Source organism: Aythya ferina (assembly GCF_964211825.1).
Source record: "Aythya ferina genome assembly, chromosome: 1".
NCBI lineage: Eukaryota > Metazoa > Chordata > Aves > Anseriformes > Anatidae > Aythya > Aythya ferina.
This window is the reverse complement of record NC_140296.1, coordinates 18,421,290-18,430,946: the sequence shown is the minus strand read 5'-3', so window position 1 is coordinate 18,430,946 and position 9,657 is coordinate 18,421,290. Positions and strand designations below refer to the sequence as shown.

The 9,657-nt window shown below is 42.7% G+C and overlaps 1 long non-coding RNA gene across 1 annotated transcript; it reads right to left on the bottom strand.

The window, feature by feature from the left end:
• Positions 1 to 1,331: 1,331 nt before the first annotated feature.
• Positions 1,332 to 9,234, bottom strand: LOC311426830. Its single transcript, XR_014687067.1, has 3 exons — positions 9,128 to 9,234; positions 7,243 to 7,362; positions 1,332 to 2,793 (listed from the first exon to the last, which is right to left on the bottom strand). It is a non-coding gene; the product is annotated as an uncharacterized lncRNA (long non-coding RNA).
• Between the last annotated feature and the right edge of the window lie 423 nt (positions 9,235 to 9,657).

Sequence of the window (9,657 nt, the reverse complement as noted above, 5' to 3'; positions counted from 1 at the left end):
CACTTCATCTCCTTTCAGTCTGCTGTCCTGGAGGTTTAATAAGGATAACGGCAGCCTTCTGCCTCAGGCCATCCCTGTAAGTCAAGAAAGAGTGCTCTGATGTTGTAAATTGTGTTGTAACTTTCCTACTTATCTCTCAGGTTTTGTTAGTTTATTTGTTTCACTTTTCCTCTGCAGCTATCAGCTGGTGCTAGGCAAAGGAGACCAGATCAGACCAGTCTGACCAAGGATTCGAGCCAGCATGGCAAATCTGGAACAATTTCTCTTTTTTTGTAGTGCAGCAGCAGCAAGTTAGCTTTCTAGCCAGCACTTCGTAGTCCCTTGTGACTATCATAGATATAAAAATCATGTGATGTTGCTTGGAAACACTCAAATACAAGTACTTTACATGTCCCACAGACTGCACTGTATTTAATCAAAAATAACAAATACTACATAAATACACCAAATTCAGGGGCATCTGCTATTAATTGAAGCGAGTAAGGATAATAGTACTGCTCATGAATCTGAAATTCTCTACTTATTAAATAGGAATTGCTGAAAACACAGCATTTACCATATAAGCTGTAGAAGTGGGGAAAAATATGACTCGCTGGCCATTGATAAATCGAAGAAGTTAAGCCTATGGAGTAAAACCAAGATAGAGTGAAGCAGTTTGTCAGAATCAAGCAAACCAGCATCCAAATTAACCCAGGCGAGATCCAGAGCTGGGCTATAGCCCCAGATCAAAACATTCCTCTGCACATAAACATCCTGCCATGGGGGCTGATCAACATCTCACGTTAGTAATACTATATTCCCCAAGAAGGGCTTTCAAGGCACACATCAGTACAAAAGATGTGAAGTTCAAAGCCAACAATAAGAAAACAATTAGAAACAGACATCTCCTACCCAAGGACTCCACCAAGAATGGCAAGTTTTTATTAGCACAATAATCCCTGCAGTGGCAAGGAGAGCTCTAAGAGAAGTCATAGAAGTAGTTGTACAAAGTAGTCGGCAAAAATTAGTAGACATGCTTGTGGACAATATTTTATATGTGCATAGTGGGAAACAAAGAGCAGAGAGAGGATAACACATCACTAAGTAAATAAAATGATTCAGACTTTAAAACCCGTGAAAATGGGCTTCAGTTTATCTTACATGTTTTTATATTGTTCTGCCCCCCAAACTGGAACTCTTCACGGTCTTTAATGTATTTATGGACATGAAACCTTCCTGATAAAGGGATTATTCCCATTGCACATGCAAGGAAATGAGATCTTACACAGGTATCCTGTGAGAAAGCAGTGAGTTGCATCTGTTCTTGTCAGTGTGGGGCCAGCCTTGGACCATGCTTCCTTTCTTTACCATAGTTTTTCTCTAATCTCATATAATTAGATAGTATATATGTTCTGGTAGATAGCATGTATAATGCTGTCCTAATCCATTAGAAAAAGCTTTCTGCTACCTAGATTTTTTTTTTTTTTTTTTAGCTGTTAGAGAAAACATCTTATAGTTACCATGATAACATGTACCATAAAAGTGGTAAAGCGAACAGGACTTTTAATGCTAAAATAAAACTATGCAATGACTGTGCTGCTGGACCATGTTCTTAATTCTTCCCTCTTTCTGTGCTCTGACAAAAGCTCTGTCAAGAGAAGGGCTTTATTACCCGACCATGGAACTGCCTCCGTTACTGCTATTGCTGCAGGTGTTGTAGGTCACAGAAATCAGCTCATCCTTTCCAGTATTTACCGTTCTGGTGATTTTGTTCCTGCGTATTTCTTTGGAAAAAAGTAATCTTGGTGAACTGACCCTGAGGAACCACCTAAGATGGATGTTTGCTTAGAGGTTTCCTGAGCAGTAATACAATCCAGGAGGAGACATGAGGCCACTGAAGATGCCTTAACCACAGGTGAAACCTTGCTGGCAGGGAGGCCAACAGACAGCAGTTTGCAGCAGAACACACTTGACCCATCTGAGAAGCTTCTGGGATCTCCCTTAGTACAGTTTTTGCTGAAATGCAGCATCCACAGCACTTTTTTTTAAACAGAGAAGACAATTACACAGGAAGGTTTATTTGGGAATCATCAATCATCACCAAATGCTCTATGTCATTCATATCAGCACTTCAGTGTGCTGTGTCATAATAATGCTGGAAAACTTTGGCTAACATCTAATAGCAGATTTGTACCATTCCGAATTATTCCTTCAGACATATAGAACAATACAAAGCTGAGCTAGAGAAGGAGGCTTTTACACTACAGGAGTGAGTCCCTGCAGCATTTTTCCTGCATGAATGCTGCCTGTTGAGGATGGCCAGGGTTAAATGGATGAAGAGAGGCACTTCAGCAAGAAAAGGAAAGAATGGGTGCAGGAGGACCATGCAGCCTTTCACATCACATGGAATAAGCTTTTTCTTAATTTCATTTGGGAAAACATAAATCTCCCCAGGGCGGGCTGTTGGCGTGAGCGCAGAGCTAGCTGGGGAGTGCAGCCTTTGGTATGGGGAGGGGGTTGCAGAGAGGTTGCCTTGGGGTAAAGTCAACCTCCCTCTCTTGAATCGCTCACATTTTGGCAGCCCCTAGGAACATAAACCAAGTAATTTTGTAACTGTGCCTTATTAAAAACAAGTTATAGAGAAAAAAAATAAAGTTTAAAAAATTGATAGGAGCGGTGATGGATTCCAGACCTGGTCCTGAGCTGCAGGTGGTTAACGGGAACCTTCCGAGGAGCTGCACTTGCAAAGGTACCCGAGGGATGGTCTCTGCAGTCGTATCTGCTAGCAGTAATTTCTCCAGCAATTCTCTGAGGCTGTGAAATAAATACAGGCTCCAATAAAATAGATGGTGCTTGTATTTAATGATGACTTTGCTCAAAAAGTTTTCACTGTGTCAAGAGGGCCATAAGGTGAAGAAAGAAAGGGAAATGTAACCTGGAGAATATTACTCAGCTCTGAAGCTACATTTGGGTTGATTAAATGGATGAAGAGAAAAAAAAATCAATGCAGGTCCTATGCTTTGGGATATGATTGTGAATGTGTTGCTCTGAAATCCTCCCAAGACATGTGCCAAGCAAATGCCCACATGGGTGTTTTTCTCTTTCACTGACTGCCCTCATCTTTTTGATTAAGGTAAGACTTTTCCAGGAACCCAATGTCCAAGGAAATCAGCCTGCTATAACTTCAAAGTACAAAGCACAGGCTCCGGTCTCCTAAATATTATTGCTGTTAAAAATGATCTTATTGTGAAGTTTTAACGTTGAACCATTCTGTGTATTTATTAATAGTAATGAAACTCTTTCTGTACATAGAATATATCAAATAGCAATTAACCATTTATTTGATCTGAGTTTCAATCCTCTGTCAGTCAATTGCCTTCCCTGATGATTTCCTTTTTAGCTTGTTCTGGGACCTACAACCTTCCACCTTTCCTTCACATTGACATAAACCTTCAGGAAAAACAGCCAGTGACATTTCTTCATTAACATGCCATTTTGTGTTAGAGAGTTGTGCTAGAGAAGCCACTGTTATTTCAGCTACAAGAGTTTATAATGGAGCGTAACTGTTTCTTGGCAGTATCACAAGTCAGTGTCAGCAGTTTATACCCCATCCATAACAATGATTCACTGGAAATTACTGAAATAACTGTAATGAGCTAGCCATAAACTTTGTCATTAGACAAGATGGATGTGCAAGGACACTAATCCCAGCAGAAGCACCTTAACAGTCGCATAAGTCAGTTGCTCCAACACAAATGGCAGCAATACACAATCAAGCAAAAACAGTGAAATGCTTTGGAAGTCTCCTCAAGATGAACCCAGATCCAAGCCCCACTGCCCACGGGCTTCTGAACAATAGATTTCAACTAGGATGAAGGTTCAAGTGTTACAGTTGTTCCCATTTATTTATTTATTTATACCAGTGTATAGCCACATCTTGAAAAGTGTGACAGTACTAATTCTGTTGGTTTCTACCTTAGAACTTTGCCCAAATACAATAACTACTTCTGTAGTTATTTTGCATGTGATGCTCATTTGTCTTCTAAATTCTCTCCCTTCTCCTACTACAAGAACAGACTGTCATGTTGTTGTAGAATTGCTCCAGTGTTGGGCTCATGGTGGAAAAAAAACCTGAAGCATTAGCCTTCTTTTTCCCTGTGCCCTCTATTTTTCATCAAAGATAAATGAAACTCTGTAAGAAAAAAAAAAAAAAACATGCATTTTTTCACAGCTGATTTTGGATGCTGTGCCTTGTTCCATGCTTTCAATTGGAAAAATGATCCTATAAAAGAAGTAAAAATCCATTTGTGTGTTTTGAGATGGATTCTCTGAGGAAAGTGCTATGAATCACAGTGCCCCAGCCATTGCAAGGGGGAGCAGCAGGTCGTCCAGCCAGCAGAACACCACTACAAGATGCTTCCTGGGACTGACAAAGTGCTGTGTGGCTGCTGGAGAGCCACTGCAACCTGCCTGGGGCTCTAACTCTTAGCTTCAGCCATAACAGATGAAATGTAAAGGCAAGGTAGCCCCTGTAACTCAGGTCAGTTTGTTCATTTGATGCTAAACTGCTCTGAAGGGTCAGCGTGTTATTGCTATGTGGAGCAGAGGAGGTCAGCATGAAGGTCACGCCTGGTTCACAAGGCTGTGTGATGAGGTTTGTTGGGACTCACCAGCGACACAGGATCATGCATGTGTTGCTGAAGCATTGGCACAACAACCTGCCAAGGGCATCGCCCTCTCGGTGGGAGTGCTGGCTGGTGGGCCGACAGTGCTCACACACTGTTAGAAATTGAGAAGCAGATCACGCCCAAGGCAAGGTTCACCCCTGTGACAGAACATCAGAAAGAGCCTTGGATATGCAATAAACAAAGACAGAGCTGCTGACTGGAAAGCTTGTGCTGATCCAAGCCTTTGGAGTGAGACCTTCTCCAGGTTCCCACCTGGCCTCTCACATGCTGGGAGCACGGCCTTCCCCTGGGCAGCAGAGAGGAGCTCACTAAAGGCTACCTTCAGAACAGTGCCTGCAAAGTGGAGACAGGGAAAAAGTACCTGGGAGGGGTTGCAGGGAGGAAAACAGCGTTGCTCATGTGAGGAAGATATGGTCTGGAGACAAACGCATGAAGATGAAAGGGGGCTGGAAGGACAGAAAGTGCAAGTCTGCTGTGAGAAGTGATGAAGGCATGAGGAAGGGCACAGACAGGCCGAATATCTTTGTAATGCATGATAGCAAAGAAAGCATGGCTACACCTCTCAGTAAATTAAACAGGCTAGGGAACATCCCTGAGCGCTGCAACTTGACTGTCCTGTACTATTCCTAGTTCTTTATCAAGGATAGCTCCCAAATGGCTTCAGTTTTGGAGACCTGTCAGCCACCAGGCCAGCTGGCTTTGCCTCTAGAGGGCAGTCCCAGGACCAGTACAGATACAGCTCTTTTGCATGTGATTTGTAGATCACTGACATCTCAAGGACATCTCAAGAGGTCCTGGGCAAGACTGAAGTGCTTGCAGAGGGGTAATTTGTTATCCTGCTTCACTAGACAGGCAATATAGGGTCTAGTCTCATGGCTCATGTGAATAGGTTGGGTTGATCTTTGTCATGTGAAACAAGGTCTCACAGGCCAGGTAGCAAAGCTCTGGTCAGGGCATGCATAGAAGGTCTGGTCCTCGCTGTCTTTGCACAGAGAGCTGCCTGGTGTGTGTGCAGTACACACAGCATTAAAATGATGCCATAGTAGCTCTGGAATTTGTCCAAAGAACATGTCGGAGTAACCGAAGGACTTAGGTCTTACAGGGGCAGTGTTTAGAATAAGTTAATGAAGTCAAGTAGGAAAACAGAGAGACAAAGGCTACAAGATAATGGATGAGACAATCACAGAGGTGTGTTCAGAGAGATGAGGAAAGCCTTAGAAGAGCCCAGGGCTGCTGAAGGTTGTGCAGAGGAGCCATTGAATATGCCGAAGGCTCAGAGAGGTGAGAAGAAGAATGCATAGGTCACCAAAGATTCTGGAGGCAGCCAGTCTCAATTGCACAGTGCTGAAAAATGTAGTATTTTAGGGGATCCAGGAAAGAGCTAGTAGAGGCATTAGGGGGACAGGTCTGGAAAAGCTTACTATTTACTATATACAGGATAGAGAGAAAGCAAGGTGTTCACTGTATGTGCTTTGTATGAGAATGAGATGTCATCAGTGTGATTTTGAGGAACAATGAGAAGATGCAAGTAAAAATAGCTTGTCTGATGCTTTTAATAGGGAAGCTTTTCTCTACAACAGCAGCTTTCTGAAATAGCAGTGTGTTACTGCAGAAATTATTCTGTCCCTACAGTAACAGATAACCATTTGTTTGTCCCTCCCTCCCTCCTTCTTATTCTTCCTTCCTTCCTTCCCTCCCTCCTTCCTGCCTTCCTTCCTTGCAAATACACACAAACTGGAACGCTGCAGGTCTAAAGCAAGCAGATGGTTTGCAGGCAGGAGATGTTCAAGCTGCCTGGCCCAGAGGCATCACTACACATCTATTCAGACCAGGGTCTATTTTGGGCTTGGCCCCCTCCTTGGCACAGTCCCGAGCTCCTCCTGTATCTCTGCCAAACTGTGGGCTGCGTCTCCTTTTTTGACAGAACTGGCACATGTTGTTCTTCATTCACAATCTGTTTTTTAGAGTCATTTTTACAGCAAATAGCCGAAGGAAACAACATTTTATTGCATAACAAGGCAGCCTAGAAATAGTGAAATGAAGGTGAGAAAAGTGACATCAGGAATTAAATTAATAATTAAGGAAAAAAAAAAAAAGAAAAAAAAAGATGTTTGAGAGCAGGTTAGCTCATGCCTTTGTGCTATTTTTATGACTCCTACTATTGCATTGTCAGGTCCTGGCATAGCAGCATGTCTGGAGCTCCAGCCTTTGCTGCTGACTGCAAAATAAGCACTCACTTTGGAATGTTTTTCTCATTTTGTAAAACATCTTTGCCTAAAGAAAATCAACAAACAAGTGACCCAGACAGTTGGGTTCGCTCACTCCAGCCTGGGATGCTGAGGTCTGGCCTGGCTGTGCTGCTTCCCACATTGAACACTGCTTGAATGGAGTGGGATACAGAACACCTCCAACCCATACCCAAGCATGGTGTGCAGGTGAAGGCTCCTCTCTCAGAAAGGCACCCGCTGTGCTGCCAGCTTGGAACGAACAGCAGCCACTGAGCCATGCTGCCCATATTTCCAGCATTAATCTCCTTGGCATCCCTGCCCAAAACACAAACATCTGTCCCACGTACCTCTTCTTGAACACCCGCCATCAGCTGCTCCTCAGGCGGCCGCATCTCTCCTGTCAGTCTGCATTGCTCCCAAAGCTCACAGATGCTCCTGGAGGTGCCTCGTCTCAACGGCAGCTTTTCCTACAATGGCACCAACACAACAGACAGGTTGTCCTGAAAGCCCAGGGGCTGTATCTGTGCAAGCACGTGGGACATGCCCCGGACGGTTGTTTGGTGCTGAGTACAGCACTGAAGCACCGTGCAGTGCCAGCTCTGAGTCTCTCTGAGAGGATCTTCCCAAATTTCCTGGTCTTCACCATCCTAAAGTTCTGCCTGTCTGGAAACCAGAGGTGTCTGCGATGAAAGTGAGAAGGGGCAGAAAGAGAGAGGACATTTTCCTTAGCCTATTTTTTCCTATAGACCTTGTTCTACCACAGAGAGCAGTTCTGGTGCGATGAAAGAGAGCCTTACCTTGGGTGTTGTGTGGATCAATGAATGAGTGGAGAGTAGGACAAAGGGCAAGCAAGAAAGGGTAGTTATAAAATATTTAAAGGCTGTAAATATAAAACAAAAAGAAAGATAAGGAAATAACCGTCTTTCTAGGGCCATCTTTTTATTTAGGCACCACACAATGTACAGCAATACCTTCTGGCTGTGGGGACCCCCAGGCGAGTCTCAGCAGCTCTGGCCAGGCTCCTTGGCAGTCCCACCACAAAATGCCCACTTCCAGCAGCCGAGCTGCTTGTGGCATCCAGCCCAAGTGCAGGGAGGCTGGACAAATACCACACATTTTAGTTTACTTGAGTGGGCTAACACAGACAAAAACAGTGTTGCTGGAGTCTCTCCAACCGCGTTTCACGCTTAGTTCTGTTAGGAGCATATTTGGTCTTGGTGTCTGTGTAAAGCAGTGCCTGAAAACACTCAGCTAATGACCTTCTGGGTAGTGTAATGCTCCTGGGCTTTGTAGGATGGCTAAAGCTTGTTAAACACAGCCAGGATTTCCCTCTCACTGCTCTTCAGGCTGCCACCAAGATGCTCAGTTTGCCCAGCCCAGCCTGCGGAAGGCATTTTTCTGCCTGATAACCCCTTTCTAACCACAGACCCCGGGTAACTTCCAGCTATAAACATAAAAACATTACACAGAAGCAACTTCCCTTAAAGTCATGGGAGACATTTTACACATTACAACTATTTTTAGTCTAAAACTTATCTTCCCTGCCCTCATATTCCAATAAATGCTCTATAGACACTGACAAGTAATGTTTTCTATACAGCCATCTTCTAACACATACACCAAGAGAAGCAAAATTCAGGGTATGTTTTCACCTTCCCATGTTTGTTGGGGCAAACTAACAAAATGAAGTGAATACTTAATAATGAACACATCAAATATAAACTGTTTTGTTACAAACTGACATTGGCTAGATGAGTTTTTAAGTTTTCAAAACCTGATGAATGGAAGAATCACAAAGACAGATGGAGAAATTTTAGCCTCCAATTTTCCCTAGAAGTTTCCCTGTGAGGAATTCAAAATCCTCAGTGTTGCCCATAGACAGGATGATGTCTGTTAGAAGTCATGTGGCAAACACTCCAGTTCATTAAAGAGTAATAAAACTTAAGTCTCTGCCATTGTAAAAAAAAATAATACTTCTCACCTGAATCACCTTTAAAGAAAGTTGTGAATGTTTTCAGTTGAATTACACCTGAAATGTAAAATGTTATTAAATCAAAATATTTTTCAATCATGTCACGAGTTTCATTCATATATTTCCTTTACCTCTCACTTTCCTCTTTTTTTCTATTGCTATTCAATAACTATTAAAAAATAAAAAATAAAACAAAAACCCATAAAACCTAAGAAAATTCCAACCAAATATTTTGGTTTCCTGGGAAGATGCATACTCACCTGCCATTTTCCCACAGCAGAAGGAACACACGCTTCTTGTCTTCTCCATCTCATGGCTCTCAGCTTTGACTGACCAGGTCAGATTTGACTGTGGCTGTAGGGATCCCTGTCCCACCCTCCTCTCCTTTCTAGCAGTTGTGTGAATGATTTGTTTGGTGGTGCCAGGGCTATTCCAACAGATAAGAGCTTGTCAGCACAAAGTGCACGTGAGAGAATCTAGGGAGAAACATCCCATGCTCTGTAACTGGATTAAGCTGCATTCTCCTCATATAAGAAATTATTCAATGATAATTGAAAATATTCAGTGATAAAACCAATTAATGACCTTACTTTCTAACTTCAGGTACTGCAATTATTGCTCCTGTGAAACCAATCCAAACTGATGAAATACATTTTAAAACATTTTTACTTGCATAATTCAAAACTCAAGTAATTTTTCCTCAACTTCAAACTCTGCATACATTTCTCACTGGAAATCTTGCCAGAAAACAACTCTTCTTTGAGTGTTTTTCTTTATTGCTAACTTATAA